General features: G+C 35.2%; 1 protein-coding gene across 2 annotated transcripts in view; it reads right to left on the bottom strand.

Annotated features, from left to right (window-relative positions):
* GABRG2 (gamma-aminobutyric acid type A receptor subunit gamma2) overlaps positions 1-21299 on the bottom strand; it is a 113163-nt gene that overhangs the window by 46311 nt on the left and 45553 nt on the right. The window lies entirely within an intron of this gene.

The raw sequence follows: 21299 nt of genomic DNA, 5'->3' as shown, positions 1-21299 counted from the left end.
AACCCTAGCTCTGTCACAATTTAACCCAGTGTTCATTAGGCCTCAACTTCTCCATTTCTAATGAACAGATTGTGCTTGAAGTCTAAGAATTCAATATATGTACATAAAGTGATTAAGAATGTTAAGACAAAGACACAAATGAGCAACTTTTGAAATTGGACCCTTCAGAATTTCTTTTACAAGATTCCTGTCTTCTATTTCTTAGCTTATACATTTATATTTTATCATTCATGCTATTGCTTTCAACAGCGTTTACAAATAACCAGTTGGATAAACAGTTTTATTCCTCTTTAGCCCACACTCACCTCCACTCCACCTTTCATGTTGTCACTGACACTCACAGAGGTTACTCATAAATTGCTCAACAGTTTCACTTCCTTGGGGTAGAAACTTGCACTTGAGCTGTGTATGATAATGCTCATAAGTGTATCCTAATTTCTTATCTGTAGATATTTTCCTAAGAAAATAATCCAATTCTAGAATGGATTGAAGATAGTGTTCTGTTAAATAAAATACAAAACACCAAACTATATTTTGCCCTGTATATTATCCATTTAATCCAACTAAACTTTGAAGTAAATACTGTTTTTTCCATTTTACAAAGAAATGGCCATTTAAAATAGACCACATGAGTGACTCACTAAACTGACCAGTTGTGGGTTTGTGGTTTAAACCTCAACTTTTCCTACTATTGAACCCATATTTTCCCAATGCTTGTTTAAAGAACCAGGGCCAGCTGGAAGTTAATAATTCTAAGTTAAATCAGTGTCTTCCTAGATGCCTGCCTTTTGAAATATTAGAATCTTTACAGTATTATTTGACCATTGAGACTCCCACATCACCACATAGCTCTTAGTCACTTTGGTCGGATGTTGTAGTAAGAAAGAAGCCATACCTTTTGTTACATTCCTATCATACTACAAAGAGAACAAGAGTTTCCCTGTATCTTTGCCATGTCTGGATTAATTTTCTGAAGAAGGTCAATGTACTCTCCTTTCCTAGGAGCTATTCCAAGACCTCTACTTAGAAAGCACTGGTGGTAATCATAGGCAATAAAAAATGTACAACTAAATATGCCAGGGGACTAAAAGGCATATAAAATACAATAGGAGGGACTTCAAATGATAGCAAATAGAAGACAGGAATACAGATTGCATTACACAATATAATATGGGAAGAAACTTATTAGGGATGGACTGAATCACTTATGCAATAGGAAATAAAAAGGCCAGCTTATCCTTAGCATCTGAGGCAGCACTTCTAAAACTTTATTATGCCTAAGAATCACCTTGGGATCCTGTTTACAATGCTGAGTCTAGGGCTGCACATCTTGGGATTCTAATTCTACAGATATGAGGAGGGGTCTAGAAGTCTGTATTTTGAGTAAGTAGCAGGAGCAATGCTGGAGTACCCATAATGTCTTCTGAGAATAAACACTCTAAAAATATCAAAGGAGTAAAGGAAAAATTAACAAGGTGATTCTACTTTGTTTTATTTCAAAGCCCTCACATTGCTATAAAAGAGGAAAGAACCAATTGTCTTTTTAAGTCATTTTAATGCCCTGCATGGGTGAGAAACACAATCATTTGGATCAACTGCAGAGATTGAAGTAAAGACATAAAATCCTTTCCCCCACTCGTCTTGGGGATAAATGTGTTCTGAAGCCATTTTCTAAAAAGATTTTACAAAATGAACACTATGCATATGACATGGATTATGGAACAATTCAGAAGAGTCTGGAGCAGTAGCCATAATCAAGCATATTTGTGTTACGATAATATTCATACTAAATGGGACATAATCTATAACAAGCCTCATGTCTTTATAAGTAAGTTCTTTCAACCAAATTAGTTGAGATCAAGTTGTATTACTTTTATGATGAAATAAAAACTACAACTGTCAAATTAACACTTTTACTTGAAATTAATTACTGTGAATAAGACACTGAGGACTTTAACAGCTATACTTTATTAAACACTTAATATTTGCCTGGCATTGTATTTAGTGTATTACATATGATCGTGTTGTTGTTTTCACTATATTCCTATGAAAAACATCTTTGTGGTCTTATTGTAAAGGTGAGGAAACTGAGGCCCAGAGGGTTAAAGTGACTGGTTCAAAGACAGGCTAGTGAGTGGCAAAGCCAGGATAGGAGCATGGCTGAGACTCTAACGACAGTCTTCTTTATACTGTGCTATACTGCTTTGCTCAAAAATTCTCTTGCTCACCACTAAGTTAAAAAAGAAAAATGTGCTTCAGTGGCCATATAACTACAACTTTGAAATCTTTTTTTTTGTTAATTCCTAAAATGTTTTACTAAGTGTCTGTAGAATGCTTATGCAGTTTACAAATATTCTTTCTGGACCAGGGTAGAAAACCATTCACCCCCTTTGAAGTTAGACATGGCCATGTGATTGCTACTGTAGTATAATCTAATCTCTTTGGATTGAGACAGCACTCATAATCTGCTCTTAACTGTTTTATATTATTGGCTTCACTTTCATTCCTAGTTTATACAGTGACCAAAGTAAACATTAATAATGTGTAAATTTTGCTACTGACAATACCACTCTTTCCTACCTTGGACCATTTCCACCAATAATGCATTTTTTAAAGAATACAAGAAAATATGTTCTGTTTAAGCTCTGATACCAAATATTTTTTTTTTTTAACCTCTAGGTTTTACATTAAATGAGAAGTGGTAAATTTGATACTGATATATTTTTAACTGATTTTTCTTTTTACCTATTTATTTTTCTTGGTACTAGGATTTTATTCAAATATTCTCAAGGTTTAAGAAAATGAGTATCATTATAATTTACTTACTATCTCCTCCCACCCTCTTTGACTCAAGTACCTTACTTTCTTACCTTTGGGTATTTACTCTTCTTTCTCAGCCACTAAATTTGGGAAGTACTCATCCCACTCCATATCCTATGGAGAGGATTATTGGGACAATCCTATCCTCATGGCTAGAACAATTGGTTCAGGAATGTGAAACTGACCAAATTTAAAGTTAATAGAGGGCGACTGGGTGGCTCAGTTGGTTAGGCGTTCAACTGTGGTTCAGGTCATGATCTCATAGTCCATGAGTTTGAGTCCCATGTTAGGCTCTGTGCTAACAGCTCGGAGCCTGGAGCCTGCTTTGTATTCTGTGTCTCCCTCTCTCTCTGCCCCTTCCCTGCTCATGCTCTGTCTCTCTGTCAAAATAATAAATAAACATTAAAAAAAAATAAAGTTAATAGTAGATAAATACCAGGAATTCCAAGGAGAGATTTTGTCTTTGACAATGTTGGGGAGATATGAAGTCTGTTGCACTGTATTTACTAGCAAAAGGTGAGGAGTCAGATGTTTCCTCTAGCTGTCTTCCTTCAGTTGTACAATAGACATTTATGGAACATTCTCTTTGTCAGGTCCTGTGCTAGTTGCTAAGGAGATAACAATGAAGATGGACTTCCGTAACAATACTTTCAGTCTTATAAAGGAGAAGCCCTCTCCTCAAATACAAAGAGCTTGTGGTAGGCTGTCTTTAGGTGCATTTTAACCTAAAAATTTACAAAAAGTATACTTTATCTACCACTTAAAAAAATATACCCAAGACTCTTTCTTTGGAGAAGATTCTACCAATTGTTTATCAGTGTTACCTTCCCCACATAAATAGGTCCTAAAATTATAGACCATAAATCGAGATTCATCTACTTTAAAAATTTGAAGTATAACATTTGTTTTAATATCTATTATTTTGATAATCACTCACAATTAACCCACACCCAAATATATGACTTCATGTAATGTCTAGTGTGTCATTAAAATAGTTTGCCATTCATAAACATATTTGGGCAAAAATAGAACTCTGGATAAATAGTAAATTCAGCAGAATTACATAGACATGTAATAGAGTCAACCATGAGCCTCAAATGTTCAAATTACCAAGGGCATCAGTCAATACTTTTAGTTGAGGGAATGGAAAAAGTAGCTATGTAGACTAGTTTGAGTTGAATTAAACAAGGAGAGTAAAGAGTTTCTCTCCTCTACAGTTTTATAATTATTTCAATGAATAACTAGGTTTTAAGCTTGACAGAGAGATTGATACCTCATGTAACTTTGAACCTAGTATCATGTTTTAAATAAACATTTTCTTTACCAAATGTGCTCTGGAATTACCAAATGAATAATGGACAAAATAACTAACTGAACTTATATGACACTATACAAATGATCCTGTGGAGGTATGTAGTGCTTTGCAATTACAAAGCCAATTTCATATACTTTAATCTCATTTAATTATTAGAGATATTCTCTATGGTTGACTAAATACGATATTTTGGTTTTATTTATAGGCATGGAAACTGTGGCTAAAATAGGCTAGAAACTTGCCAAAGTCCATGCAGCTTACAGAGATGGCCCCAGAGCTCAGATTACCTGACTCCTCTTCCAGAATTTACCCAAGAGGCTAAAAAGATTGATTATTCAAGTGAAACCTACAGGCTGGAGTGCTGACTGTAATTTCCCACTATCACCACTATACAGAGAATTCTAGTAGATATAATGTCATGTTTAGACATGAAATTGCAATGCTAGAGCTATAGGTCTCAAAGAGAACTTGGTACTCTTTTTTTTTTTTTTTTCCTCCTGATACCCTTCTTGCTATGACCTATTACAAAATGGATTCCTGAGGGACTGAGCATGGATTGAAAGGTTGGATGAAACATTAAATGACTATCAAATCTGGAACTACAGACAGATCAGATTTTTCTGGACACAAGGCTCATGCCTGGTACTTACATGGGCCAAAAATTGAATGAAAGGGAAATCAACTAGAAAACTTTCAGAATTTTACTCATCATTAAGCCAGCATAGGTATAGAAATGCCATACTGGCTGGTATGTTAGCAAATGCTCCCCAAATTGGTTCTCAGAGTGCTGGACTGGCAGTTGGTTTCTGCAGACACCTCTCCCACCAGCTTCTGTCTGGGAGGCATTGAGCATCATAGGTACAGGGGCAAGCATCCCAACTGCCAGAATGAGGGGTGGATGGAAGTAGGCAACTCACTAAATGAAGCCCCTAGAGCAGTCACAATTAAGAACTACAATGTCTCTTAAACAAGATAATGAGCATACTTGTACTTTCAAATTATGTTGCAAATGTATACTAATGTATTTTAAGAACTTGAGATGTTTTTAGAACAATAGTTTCTTCATTCAGGGGGAAAAAAGAGTGAGGATGGCATGCTATTGAAGCATGTATGCATTAACATGCTCTGGTTTAGTGAAAAGTATGGGTTTTTGTGTGTGATACTTCATCAGTCTTGTCACATAGAGATTCATGTAAAAGTTATTTAAAATTCAGTTAGATGCAGGTCATTGTCAATCCATTGGACTGTGGGCTGCTCAAGGGCAAGGACTATGGTTAATTTATTGTCTTGAACCCTATTAATGGTGCTTAGAACATAGGAGGTCCTGCATAAATAAGCAATAAACGGAACTTAGGTGACCTCAAAGAGGTCAGAGCTTTCAGCCACTCTTGGTAGAGTTCAGCAGCATTGCATAGATATACAGAGGGAGGCTTTGTGGTCTCAACTGAGTCTGAATCCCAGCTCTTCTGCTCACTAGCTGTATGACCTTGGGTAAGGTACTTATCCTTTCTGAGCATCGATTTTTTTTTTTTATTTTTTTATTTTTTATTTTTTTTAATATATGAAATTTACTGTCACATTGGTTTCCATACAACACCCAGTTGAGCATCGATTTTTCCATCTGTAAAGGGGCTGTACTGGGGCGCCTGGGTGGCTCAGTCGGTTAAGCATCCAACTTCGGCTCAGGTCATGAACTCACTTTTGTGAGTTTGAGCCCTCCATCAGCTGTGCTGACAGCTCAGAACCTGGAGCCTGCTTCGGTTTCTGTGTCTCCCTCTCTCTCTGCCTCTCCTCTGCTCACGCTCCATCTCTCTCTCTCTCTCTCTCTCTCTCAAAAATAAATAAAGATTAAAAAAATTTTTAAGTGGCTGTACTAATTTACCCACTGCATGGGGTAATTGAGAGAATTAAATAACACTGGTAGTAGGGATCAATCATTCCAATAGCAAAAAAAAATCTTTTTTAGATTTTTTAAACATTTCCTAAAAAGGTACAGTTTCCGTAAAGGATTGAAAATCCTGGGCCAGTTAAAACAAAACAGTGGAGAAACCATCTTTCTATGCAGTATGTTTTGAGCGGGTTTACCCACTAATTTTCATGAATCCCTCATCTACTCTGACTTTCTGACTATTCTTAGAGTTGGTGAAATTCACCAGTACATAGCATTTAAGAAATAAAAAAGCTGACCCATTCAGGGACATGGCAGGTGACCTTGACCATTTTTTCTTTTAATTATTTAACAGAGGGTGAGGGAATACTACAGAGAAATGAAGCACAATGTTGAACCTGCCTTTGGCAAAATCTACTAACATCTCTAGCAAGTGTTCTGGCCATGCTGGTCTCAATTTCCAGTGATTTCTCAAGTAAATTTTAACTACAGAATTATTTTCCCTCTTCCTCTTCATCCCCTGTCCCTCACCAAAAACATCCTCCTAAGGAATTCTACTAAGTAGAATGTTTAAGAACCTGGGATATGTGACCTGTTCAATCTGATTTCAAATCCTCTATTTCTCTTACTGCTTGGGAGGGCTTGGACAAGTTACCTAATTTCCTTGAGTTACAGTTCTCTTATCTCTGAAAGGAGGGTAGTTGATCATATCTACTTGGAGGTTTTTATGGGGATTAAGAAAGAAGTTTTATAGAAATTACCAGGGGCAGTTTGTTGTACATAGTATGTTTTCAATAAATAAATCATGTTATTAATTGTCCCACTGAATAACTGTGATGTCTTAAATTAAGCAGCATTTATTCCTAAAGAAATGTTCAGTGAGGATACTCGTTCTTAAGAAGAAATAAGCATCTCTTTTTCTTAGTCCCAGACAGAATGGAGACTGGCACTAATGCTGACTCTTGTCCTTATTCTTGCACCCACACTTGCAATCATGAGAACACATTGAATATTTTGAAAGGAAAAGATAATTTTCTTAAAATATGTTTCTAAATCCCTACATGAATTTTAATTGCAAAATGTTTCCCATCCTATATTCTCCATATAAGAGTCTAACTTTTGGGGCTCCTGGGTGGCTCAGTCAGTGGTATCTAACTCTTGATTTTGGCTCAGGTCATGATCCTAGGATGGTGACATCAAGCCCTGCATCTGGATCTGCACTGGGCATGGAGACTGCTTAAGCTTCTCATTCTCATTCTCATTTTCTCTCTCTCTCTCTCTCTCTCTTTCTTTCTCTCTCTCTCTCCCCTGCCCCTCCCCACTCTTTCTTAAAAAAAAATTTAAATAAACAAACAAACAAATAAATAAAAGTTTAACTTTTGATCTCAAGAAAAGTGAAAGCATTGAGTTTAGCCTGCTTGGCTCTCTCACAAACCCACAATGACTTAAAGATTGTCAAACGAGCAGGCTTTTATTGACTTTAGGTGAAAATGCATTAATCCAAATTCCATTTTCCTGTGCCTTCCACTGAGTATAACTTTCATTTTCCTTTCATTTGTACATTTAGCCTTGATCTTTTAATGTCAGGTTCCCCCAGAGAGTAGCAAAAACAAAAACAAAAACAAAACAAAACAACCTGTTGCTTTAATAATACCCTTAATTTTGACCAGCTTGTCATCCTCATCAAGTCCTGATGACAAAATCTGATCCCAGGGACCCAGGACTGAAAGGCAAGAATTGAGTCACACTCCCAGCCTTACCCCATCTGGGGCTGAGATCAATGATTCAATGATTCAGGTTTGTTTTGTTTTGTTTTGTTTTGTTTTTCATTTCTCAGCTTCCTTACTGGCACAAAGATATATACATCTTTAGGCCTTAGCTTTATGACATGACTCTGGAACTTCAGATCTAGAGGAAGCCTTATAGGTAATTGTTAAAGTGATGACAATGATGCTTTGGATATGTGCTGCACTCCCAACATGTTATAAAGCATTTTCACATCCATTATCTCATTTGATTCTCCCCACACCTCTATGAGAAAGGACTCCCGCTAATGCCATGCACATCTTACTGACAGAAACTAAAACACAAAGGGATAAAAGGATTTGATCAAGGTAATGCAGCAAGTTAGACACAGACTGTGAGTGGAACCTGGGTTTTAAAACTCTTATTCTAGTTTTTCTGTCACCACTCCATAAGATTCTAACTAATAATGTAGACTTATGCTATCAGCACTGCTAAGCCACATATGACTTATTTCTCAGACAGCACTGAATGCAACATCTTCTGCCAACATAGAAATAGAAATAGGTCATCTTCTTAACTCAGTCATTCTTTCCCTTTGGTTTTTATTTTTCTTCATTTTATTTTACCACAATATCTGATACATGGGAAAGGACCTGCCCATAAACATTTGAGTTATAGAACTTAACAGAGAGACTTGAGAGAGTCTGTTGGAATGAAATCTGGAAGCCAATTATTAGATGCTTCATTTCCTATGAAACTAGTTGGGAGACCTTAGGCTGGCCATGTCACTTCCATGGACTTTCTTTTTAATATGAGAAATAAGGACACTTTGAGTAGGCAATTCTGGAGTCTCTTTGACTTACATGTTTTTGTCTTTATTACATAACTGCAGCATTGAATATTACTGGTACTGTGGAATGGAAAATAATGAATTTCTCTGACACATTTAGCGTGCGTGTGTTTGTGTGTGAGTTTGAGTGTGTGTGTGTGTGTGTGTGTGTGTGTGTGTGTGTGTGTTAGAGACCCCAATCTGGTCATGGCCAATCAAATCAACAAGTCCACTTAACATCCATTTCCTAAATCTTTCCAAAGTCACTTTATGGGACAGCTATTAAAAGAGCACTCCCACACACACATCTGCCCTTTTTGGACAAAATTCAGACTTCTTTCTTTTTTTAGTCTAAATTTAAGGTTACAAAAGCAAGCAGAAGTGAATCATTGCATCAATAACTATCTTCTATGACCTTTCAATAAATTATAAATCACTTTTCTTTTCTCAGTCATTAAATATGCCTGAAATCATCATGCAGAAATATGTGAATTTCAAAGGTTAGGGAAAGGAATGAGAAAGAGAGGAAAATACAATTATATTATGATCATGTTGTCCTCTATTTCCGAAGCTATTCACAATTTTCTAGGCATTTTCAGATACTCATACCAACTCTTGTAGGGCAATTATAATTCTTCCATTTTACAGATAAACAAAGTGAGGTCTGACAGGTTAAATGACTTGATCGGATATATAAACGTATTAATAAAGTCAGCTAGGACTTAAGGCGAGCTCATATCACCCTTAGCCAAGTATTCTTTCCTTTCAACTTTTACTTAAAGTCATGTTTTACTAATATAGTATACATGTCATTTTGTATAGAGTTTTGAGTCATAGAAAATACTTCTAGTAATAGAAAGCATTTTAACTAGCCTTGTTCAAGATGCTCCTGTTACTTCCTCATTCTTATCTTTGTAAAGAAAAACTGACTCTAATTTGATATATCCAATTATCAACATTCTAAACGTTGCCATCAACTTGAATAGTGGAACATATTAGGTTGTTATGGTATGCCGGGGCATGAGGTACCTTGAAAGCATGTGCCCTTTATTGTATACTACACACACACACACACACACACACACACACCTCTGTTGATGTGAATAGCTTTTTTCCTTAATAAAAAGGAAATTGCTATTTTCTACAAATGAGACCCCCCCAAAAAATGCTATGGCTCAGTCTCAGAGCACAAGTTCAAACCCTGTCTCTGCCACTTCCTAGCTACGTGATCATAGAAATGAAAATAAGGTCAGCCTTCTAAAGCTGTTGCAGGTATATATTTAATAAACCTTGTAAAATCCTTAGCACTGAGTCTGGCATACAGGAAATGCCCAATAAAACCTGGCTTGAACATTCTCATCATCATCCTCATCACCACTACCACCCCCTCATTATCAACACTACTCATCTGTGCGTAGATTAATAGGAGCAGATCTTTAGGACCAAAATATCTCCTATTACTCACTTATTTGGCGTCAGCCAGTGAAATGAAAATTCCATTTTATATTAGCTTCATTTTAGATAAATGGCCAGGGAACAGTGACTTGGGGACACAGATTCTTGTTGATTAGTTGTAATTGTACTGATAACTAGCCACGCAAAAATGTTTTAATTATTGTTATCCTATACTTCATGTGCTTCACCTATAGAACAGAGGGACAGAATTAATTTTAAGAATGTTTGTAAAGGAAAGTGTTAAAATTATAGCTTTATTGTTAAGATTAAATAAAATGATTCCAATTTTACTTGAAACTACTGTATTTATACTTTTTTCTTATACAAGACTACTACAGATTTTTTATCATGACAAAATAACAGCAATCAAGACAGCCTGAACTTTTCATTATTTTGTGATCATTCTTTATTAAATCATGTTCAATTACTTCCTCCTAGTGACAAGAGGATGATGCTAGTTTATTGTTTCTTAGAAGTTACACTGCCTAATATCTGTAAAATTTGATTTAGTATGGGACCAATATTTACGGACTTGTTTTTCAATGTAATTAATAAAGCTGTCCCAGAAGTATAGCAGGGAAAATCCTGCCCATGTTTATAAAATGTGACAGTTCATATCACCCTACAATCATTTCCATGTTAATATTGTATCTTTTCATCTGCTCTTTCTGAAGCCAATTTTACATAAATAGGAAATCATGGCTGGGTCATTGACAAAATAAGCAAGCTTGACCAAAACAGTCTCTTTTAAAGAGAATAATTCTCAGAATCAGAGACATTTTAAAAACTGGTTTCTATTTTCTTTGAGAGTTCATCATTCCTCCCCCTTGCTAGTGGGTTTTTTCCCTGCCATATCATCTCAAGCTACACCTGCTCACCTGGCCAGGGGATGGGCCATGTACAGCAGAAAGGATTATAATAAAGGTAAATTTTTGTTATGACTTGGAAGTCCAAATATTTGTTATCTCTTTCTACCAAGTCTTTCCCTACAAAGGCCTTGCCCAGTGACCCTTTGTGTAAGAGAAGCATGTATTCTACCCCATGGGCAACAGGCTTGACTGTGTGACTTGCTTTGGCAAAGGAATATGAGCCAAATCACTTATGTTTATCAAAGCAGGAAGTTTAAGAATCATTTTATTCTTCTATTGCCCCCTCAGCCAATAGAATAGTATGCCAAAGAACGGAATATATTTTTTTTCAGCTTTAAATGACTGATATTTGAGGGCTATTGCTACCATAGCATAATCTAGCTTAAACTGACCAATATAGTCCAATTCTGCCATACACAGATGCACAGATGAAAGCTGGACAGGAAGCTGTCTGTTTAGTGACCTACTCTATGATTTGGACAAGGTCTTTGTCCTCATTGGATACTTTTCTACAAGATTGGTTATACATAATCATCTCACCTGGAAAATGAACATCACATTATAGAAATACTGTGAAAAGTTAATGAGGTTATTTATATAGAGAGAGCTTACAAATGCTAGTACATCATATTATTTTAGAAGTAGTAGATCAATACTATTTTAAGGGATCACCAATTCTCACCACAATATCCATTAGCCAAATTTATACAATTAAGCTCTTAAAAATAATACATTATGGTCATACTATGCACACTTGAGGGCAAGTGTTCTTTTTGTTGTAGGATACCAAGTGTCTCTTCTTTCTCCTCTCTGAAAGCCATGCCAAAGCCACTGTCTTACCTTTGCCCTCTCCTAATTTATCATTCAGAATAAAGGTAGTTCACATCCACCCTCTCTCCCCACACCCACTGTGGGCCTATTTTTCCCATGCCAAATTCATTTTTTCAGACCTAAACTAACTTACCAACCATCTCGATGGCAACACTCTGGGCCTCTTGCCCCTATGGTTACCACTGAAGTTCTCTATACATGATAGATAAAATAGATCTGTTAATTTCTAAGTTTCATGGAATAAGAAAACATTAGGAAGTTTATACTAGGGACTTGTGGGGACATAAATGCCCACCAGAAGATTGCTTTATAACAAAACTGCCAAATATCAGGAAATATAACACAGCATCTTAGAGGTGAAAGAAGCTTCAAATTCAATATAGTCTGGATTTTTTTTTGTTTGTTTGTTTTTTTGAGACAGAGAAATTGAGGGCCAAAACAAAATATGACTGTTCAAGGTCATTCAACAATATGATAGTACAACCACAAAGACAACTCTTACATAGGAATCAGGTTTTTTTTTTGTTTGTTTTTTTTTTGCTCTATATCCAGCTGTCTCATTTCATCCAGGATAATAAAGAACAGAGCTTTATTGCAGAACAATAATTGTATCAATCTTCAAGAAAGTACAACAGGAAAAAGTGTCAATTGGCTATGCAAGGCTGCTACTCAGTAATGTTCAGGAAAATTGCAACCAAGCTTTTATCTGCTTAGACGTGAGCTGAAAAAGACAAATACAGACAAGACTAGATGCACAGATGTCCATCTATGTAACTGCACCACTTTATGTTTATTTATATACAAATATATTTAAGTTTATTTATTTATTTTTGAGAGAGAAAGAGAGAGAGAGTGTGTGTGTTCAGAGTGCACAAACAGGCTCTACACTGTCAGAGAAGAGTCCAATGTGGAGCTTTATCCTACGAGCCACAAGATCACGACCTGAGCTGAATTCAAGAGTCAGACACTTAACCAACTGAGCCACCCAGGATTTTATTTAAAATCCATCTGCCAGGAAAGTGGATTATAGAGATAAACTAAATAAACTTAAAATTTATTTGCACTGCATATACTATATATTTATGACAAATCCAGCTGTAGAATATAAAAAAGCAAGTGAAATGTAGATTGGATAGGTTCTGGCACTTCCCTGCAAATCACTGTCTATTCTCAAGTAAACATTGGCTGAATAATAGTTTCCATGTTCATTTCTTTTTGCCTATTAAAAGTAAAAACAACAGCAACAAACAAACAAACAAACAAAAACTTCATTTCCAGGCATACATAAGTGCTCATTTGGGGATTATCTTTCATTTTCCCCAGTTTTCCACAGAGATACAGATGCACTTAGTTTTCAAAATAAGGAAACAGTAACAGAAAAAAGACCCAAAGCCCCAAAAATACAACAGGGACTTTGGTAAACTGGTAATGATGCACCTCACCTTTTCAGAAATGTCACAATCCAACTCTACTCAATCATGTTCAGATGAAAATGAAGACCCAGATGTTTAAGATGTAAATATGTTTAAGATTTTCACATGAAAATTTTCAATTGTTCAATACTGACTAAAATTAAATGAAACTCATCCATGTCTAATGATTCATGCTCTAAGCTGGAGTTGGACAAGTGGCTACCAAGTTACAACCAATGACTCTACCTCTTTGGAGTAATTTCCCTGTAAGTAAAATTACAATTGGGCTTGATCTTCAAGATTTAGCCCTAAAATTTTACCTTTCTCTATCCATCTCTTTCCACTCTCAGTACTGATACTGCGAGCAAGAAATCACTAGCTAAGAAAGTATAATCATTAGGTGGTTATAATTGATGTCCATGATTGCACTGTCTGGTTAACAAGGAGCTATTACACAGCTCATGAATTACACATTGTCTTATATGTTATGTAGCTCTTCACCACTTACCAATGAAACTCCAGGTGCTTAGTGCTTTAAGTCATGTGAGCCTAAACATACTAGAAATCATGTTTGGAAACTATTCCAGTAAACTCAGCGTTCTTGACTGAAGCTTTATCTTCTAAACAAAGCCACTTATTTATTGTACTTCAATGTTCTTATAGAGCTGATAGAGAAGCATTTAAGGGCAAATCAATTCAATTGGTGTTGGGGATGGAAGAACAACTGTAATTTTAAGAAAATGCTATTTTTAGTATTCTTTTTGTCATTATTCTGATAGATAATTCATAGCAAGGAAAAGCTAATTTTGGGGAAGATAAATTGGAAGACAAATATGAAAAATGAAACATTTATGATGTGACTCACCTGTTAATGAGAAGCACTGTCAATTTCTTAAACAGTGGAGATATCGATATATAAAAAAAATAATTTAGTCATGTTTAAGATATTTGTCAATTATCTTTTCCTTTCACTTTCTGACCTATTTCTGCCCTTCGGGAATAGACTGTTCTTGCTTTTCTGAATGAGATAGATTACATGAGAGGTAGGTGAACATGGTAAACAAATTCTGGTCAGCCACTGCTTATATGTCCAGCAAATTCTTTTCTGAGCTGTTTAGCACTGCAATGTGTCGTGACCTTCTTAATAAACTCTTTTTGGGAAAAAAAAAGTGAAATATTAAAAAAAATTTCATCATTGCTGTTTGCTTCCCTTTTCAGTCTCTGATATGCTTAAATTTGCATATCTATAATGCTTGAATAGCATTATTTTCTGAAAGTGCAAAAATAAGAAGAGGAAATTAGTCAATTGCATCCAACAGAGTGAAAGGAATCATTAATGAGTTTGTGTGGAGAGCATGATGTCTGTAGACTCAGTATATCTCCCATTTTTATATTTTAATACTTATTTAATATTTTACATTTATTTGGGGGAGCAGCTCGACAGGAGGGCTCTAGTAGTCATATCAGTCACATGGATGAATGTGTCTTTTAAATATGGCAAAGTAGGATTTTCGATTGAATTAGGAAACACCAAAGACTTGGATAAAAATTAATGTCTTGACCTGGTTAGTTCTCACAGACTGTCACAATAAAGTATTAATCCCCAAAATTACTGTAAATAGTAGTCATACAAACCCTTTATTAGGTTTCCTTTCTTATAAGAACAAATAGCAAATACACTGGATCTGACAGTTTCTTAATTAAAACCATATTTAGATAGTGACCAATTGGTCCACTAAGCAAGTGAATAGTATTAGCTCATAGGCAGTAAACATGCTTCTGAAAAATGAAAGGCTATCATTGCTAAATTGTTTCTCACTTGCTATTGCTATATACAAATATAATTCCTATTCTTATAAGTTAACATTTTTTTGATGCATATATATAGGGCTATTGTATGACTTCATTGCATTGCTTGTGTAATATTACCTATTTTCAAGCTTAAGAATTAACTTTTTCTTTTAATTAATTCATCTCTTTGCCTAATATATTTATGAGAGGCAATGGGATAAAAATTTGGTATCTGGATAAATAACTCTGCTTTATTGAATATCCTTGAATAAATTATTTAGCCCCTCTAAACTTAAATTGTTTCATGTGTCAAATAGCAAAAAAATGTATTTCTTAGAGGCTTGTTGTGAGAAATAATATGATAGCACACCATGTCGCACAGATGCTAGAAACCATAAAACCCATTGTTCCTTCCTAGCACACAACTGAGCTACATTTCCCAGACTCATTTCATCATCACGGGAACATACAATATTCTTGCCAGTGGAATGTAAGCATAAATAAAATGTATCACCTTGAAGCCAAACAATTTTCCTTAGATTTCATATGACTTCCTATGCAACATCTCTCTATCTCTCAAGCCCTGTCTCCCCACTAGGCAAGGTCAGAGCAACCTTGGAATTTAAAATTCGGATGTGGAACTTTTTAAAATGTAATATATAAATACTGCAGGGTTACAACTGAAAGAAAGAAAAACATAAAATTTTGGGTTAACATATATACCATCATATGTCACTAAAAACAAATACATGCATGGGACTGTTATTCCCCTTAAATTAAAAATCTAAAGGAGTTTGTTTCTGCATTTGACTTGCTTTGAAAACCTATTGAAAACTTGATGGAGAACATTCTAGGAAAACTTAATTTATAAACAAAAAGGCATTCCTACATTAGGAGATCTATAGTGTAACTGTGGTGACGTCAGAGGTTTTGGATAGGTCTAAGAACAAGGATTTCAAAGAAGCATCTAGTAAAATGCATTCATCTTATTATAAGCAGGAACTTTCATCCCAGAGATGGCTATTCCTGGCCCAGCTCTCTTTACGTTATTCTTATGTTTTCTTCTATTGAAACCAAACTTAATTTTTTTTCTAAGTCAAAGCTTAAAAATAAAATAAAACTCAATTACTATGAAGTTTTCCATGGATTTATTTTAAGACATTACATTTCTTCAACTAGTTTGAAAGTATATTTTTGACTAAAATGAACTCACAGCTTACTGTGACCCGAAGTCACAGGAGACTGTGAGATGAATGCACAGTTGTTTCTCTCCTACCAACTAGGTTTCTGAATTTTTTTTATTTCAACCTCTTCAGAAAAAAAAATACTGTTAACTTGTATCTTTTTTCCCCCTTTTCTTTCCCTTAAAATAGTTCACCTCCATTATGAGTAAAGTTTTCAAAAGTGTCTCCCTGGTTTGCCAAAGACATCTAAATTAAAACACATCGTGGAAGGTGGGAGCTTTTCTTTTCTTTTTTTCTACTTGGATAATTATTTGACCAATACATATAGGCTGATACAGGTAGAGAAGGTTGGATTTGAGCTTGGTATTAAATAAGGAATATAGGACACAAAGACATGAAGTACGTACTACCTATACAGAACACCTCAGGGGGTTAAGGGTATGGGGGAAGAATAGTGGTCAAGCTTTGAAAGTATAGGGTAAATTTTAAATATTTTAGAAATGAAGCAATGAACATGGACTCTATCCACAGAGCTGGTATTTCTAAAATTGTAGTCTGACCGGTACTGTTGGAAAGTAAGGTAAACTTAGTGATACAGGGACATTTTATTTTAATATTTATGTATTTCTTATAATAGAAATTAGGAAAATACAATAAGCACATGGAATCCTAACCAAAATGGTAAATTAAAGACAAAAAAGTAAATAATATCTAATGTTCATGGGTTCACCAAAAAATTTATGAGGATTTTCATGAAACACTGAAGTTTGCATCCTAAAGAAAATATGGAAGCTTTCATGGTATTCTAACATGGGAAGAATGTGATACATTCTTTGTGATTCAGAATGATGGCACTTGGATCACAGATTCTCCTAAGAAACTTATTTGCCCACTTTTGTAGCCCACACATCAGGATAAGAACATGAAGGAAAAAAGTTCTGCCTGATACTAAAAATCATGTAGATAATTTGGTGAACTGGCAATGGCAACATGACCAGAAAGAACAAAGTCTTCTACTTCAGAGTAAACAATGAGTAATGAGAATATACATAATAGAATTCTGCACTGCTTATTAAATTGAGAGAAATTTTGCAGGTTTATCAATATAATTGTCATAAACAATCAATTCTACAATTGCTACTCATCAACAACTCTAGGCAAGCCACTATACTAATAACATCATGGGTACAAAGATGATTAAAAGAAGTGAATTTTGTGAAATTTGTGATTTATTGGAATGAGGGGCAGAAAGGGGTAAATAAAAAGTGCCTAAGCCCTATGATCCAGCAATTGCACTATTAGGTATTTACTCAAAGGATTAAAAAAAACAGACTCAAAGGGGGTACATGAACCCCAATGTTTATAGCAGCATTATGAACAATAGCCAAACTATGGAGAGAGCCCAAATGTCCATTGACTGATGGATGAATAAAGAAGATGTTGTGTATGTATATATATATATATATATATATATATATATATATATATACACACACACACACACACACACACACACACACACACACACAATGGGATATTACTCAGCCATCCAAAATAATGAAATCTTGCCATTTGCACTGATGGAGATGGAGCTAGAGTGTATTATGCTAAGCGAGAAAAGCCACTCAGAGAAAGACAAATACCATATGATTTCACCCAGATGTGGAATTTAAGAAACAAAACAGATGAACACATGGGAAGGGGAGGGGGAAAAGAAGAGAGGGAAACAAACCATGAGACAGAGGGGGTGGGGGAGGGGCCAGATGACTGAGGGGTATCAAGAAGGGCACTTGTGGTGAGCACTGGGTGTTGTATGTAAGTGATGAATCACTGAATTCTAACTCCTGAAACCAATATTGCCACTGTATGTTAACTAACTAGAATTTAAATCTAAATAAATAAATAAATAAATAAATAAATAAATAAATAAATAAAATTAGTAGGGAAAAAAGTGCCTTAAGCAACACAAAGCAGAAATTATGTCTTCATAAAGTGGGTGAAAATGCTCTGAGGGAGAGTTAATGGAATGATGACGATGATGATAATTATTAATAAGAATGTCTTCTGTTACAGAGTCTTTTCTGTGTGTCAGAGAAAGTTTTAAGCATTTTTAATTGAGTGTATTACTTAATCCTCAGAACAACCCTGAAATATTGGTGATACTGAGCTTAAATATATTAAATAATTTATACAAGTTAACATTCAAACTTGAGCTGCCTGACTCCAAGAGTACACATTTAAAAATTGCTCCAAGTTGTTTTGATGAAAGGTAGTAAAGACCTCGTTGAGGAGATGCTATGCTTTTAAGCCTTAAAGTCATAAAGAAGGTAGAAAGGATTTGCGAAGCCATTCAGAGAAGAAAAATTAAGATTCAGTGTGTGTATAGGATTGGCTATTTATATTCAGAAAAATATAGTTGGATTAGTTCTGTCACAAGGTGGGAAATTATAGAAAACAATGTTGGAAAGTTTCTGAGAACAAAAGCTTGTGCTTAATTGACCTACTAAATTCTTGAAACATGGTGAAAGTTGTGTTTTCAGAAGATCCATTAGACCACAGTGGGAATAAAATAGCATAATAATTAAGAGCACAAGTCTAGGAGCAAATCACTTGAACTCATAGCCCAGGTTTTGTAACTGATCCCTGCAGTAAATGAGCCTCTAGAAGTCTGTTTCCTCATCCACAGTGATACCTTGGGTGTGATGTGTAGGAAATAGGACCATGGCTATGAGAATTCAACTAGGTTGTTTGGATTAAAAGTTTGCTACAGTACATGTAGTTAGTGCTCAGTAAGCGCTAGCTTTTATGATTAATGTGTAAAAGATAGACTGTGGAAGAGAGAGACTGACAGCAGGGACATAACTTAATAGGCTACCAACACAGTCCAGATGGGAACAGACAAATCCTGAACTAGGACAGGGGCATTGGCAACAGAAAAGAGGACAGTTACACAAGATGCTTTAGAGGCATAAGTGCCTTTGTGATTCATTAGAGGTGGGAGGTAGAGACATGACTCTAACTGTTCACGCCTGGCTCACTGAGACAATGATGGTGCTATTCCCAGATGCAGAGCAATTATAAAGACATCATGGTTTGGAGGAAAAATCATGGATGCAGAATCTGTTTTGATATATTGACTGTGAACTAAAGATGTTCTTCAAGTCATATCCATCTACCACCAAGGCAATATTATTCTCAAGTATGATACAGATGTGACTGGTGGGAAATTAAGAAGGTTCAGGTGGTGTGAGCAAAGGTTGTCACTGATGACATTGAATTACATGGTGAGAAGATTCTTTCCTGAGAAATGGTCCTTCTACTCTTCTGTTTACATCAATGAAATGTTTTACTTTGGTGCCAGCTGCAATTTCCCATTTCTCAAATATCTTTCCTTCCCGCATTTTCAATATACTCAGTCTGCAGAACACTAATATATGCACTTAAAATTTAAGAACATTTGTTTGCTTTTCATTGTATTTTTGCATCAACTTCTATTGTGTCAAATGCTTCTGCTTTTTCATTATGGCCCTAATATGAACTTTCTTTTTAAAAATTCATTTTACTAAAAACAATAATGAATCAATTTAAAGAAAAAAATACTAAGGAATCAGCAGGATAGTCACCACCTGAATATAATAAAGTCATGAGAGGTGGGCTTGAATGAATGAAGGTTAGAAGCCTTGCAGTAAGCTAGGTCAGATATTAGGCGATATTCTCACCCAGTTTTGAACCAAGGCTTCTTAAACTCATATACATTTATGGTAAGTCTAGGAGAAAATCACATTGTAATAATGTATTTAAAAGGAGTATAAATTTAAAAGGAGTATAAATTTGATCTGATAATTTCCCAAGAAAGCTGTTTTTATAACTTCCTTGTAGATATTAATTAGTTGTAAAGCTCTGCTTTGAAGGTAAGAATGGCATCAGAAATCAAACAAAAGGTCATGCAGAAACTTCAAGTCATTACAAAATCAACTGTCATGAGAATCAGGCTGCCTCTCAGCATTGGTGTTAAGTTTCCATTCAGTCCTTTCTCTTCACAAATACAACTAAGATGGCGCTGCACACAAAATACAAACCAACAAGAGCAGGGAGTGAACAACAAGACCAACAGGGAGGCTAACCACTGTATTAAAATTCACAAATGATGCAATCAATTAAATCATGCTACTCAGTAACTAATCTGATATCAATGCAGTCTTGCTTTGATTTCCCTAGTAAGATTAATAGCTTCGTGACACCTTGGTAATATTTCTTGCCATGCTTTAAGTAAGTAGGTCATTTTCTTCTGGAAATATCTCATAATAGACAGTAAATACTCTAGATCATTCTCAAGATGAAATATTGGGGAGGGAATGATTTAGGCCCTATGATATAAAGCCAACACTTCCCTTACCACCATTTGGTTTTAATGCCCCTCTGGGCTCAAATGACTAAAAAGACTGGCTAGTCATCAGTTTTGGGGTTCTGTTTTAGGGTGCTGGAGCAATTACAGAAATATGAATACACAACACAATTTAATGCCCAATTTCTCATTCTGGAAGCATGCAGACTTAGAAATTATTTTTACACATGTTCTTCCTTTCACAGATGGAAAGCCAGTTCTAAGGCAATCCTAAATCTTTTTTAGGGACCAAATAAAAGACTGTTCTAGTACTTGATGTTCAGGATTTGCAGTGAATAAGGGAACAGAAGGCCACTTTTCAAAAATATACTCAAGCATTTCTTTGACCTTCTTTTATATTCTTTTCGCAAATTAAGAGAGTTGGAGAAATCTGCAAACACTGTTGATAATAGTGTTAAGACCAGATAGTACTTTGATTTGGAGAATGATGGTTACGAAGATATAATCTTAAATTTCTATTTTTGCATGGGTCCTTAACTTGCTTCTCTATGTATAGCAGACCAAGACCTTATTCCAAATTAGTCAACACAAAAGTATATTCTATGAATTTCAGGAAAAAAACTCAGGTTTGTGCAAATAAATCAAAAGAAAACAGTTCAACTCACAGGAATATATATCAAAATACATGTCTTAATAGACATTAATCTGAGAACCCATCATTTATATTTGAAACTGGGACATACCTAACTCACTTAATTTTAAAAGGAGTAGCTGGAATAATTTGCTTAGAGTATGTACTCAACATTGCAGAGGG

The sequence above is a fragment of the Panthera onca genome, chromosome A1 (assembly GCF_046562875.1).
Source record: "Panthera onca isolate mPanOnc1 chromosome A1, mPanOnc1 haplotype 2, whole genome shotgun sequence".
Lineage (NCBI taxonomy): Eukaryota > Metazoa > Chordata > Mammalia > Carnivora > Felidae > Panthera > Panthera onca.
Note: the sequence above shows the minus strand (reverse complement) of the source record. Positions and strands in the feature narration are given on the sequence as shown.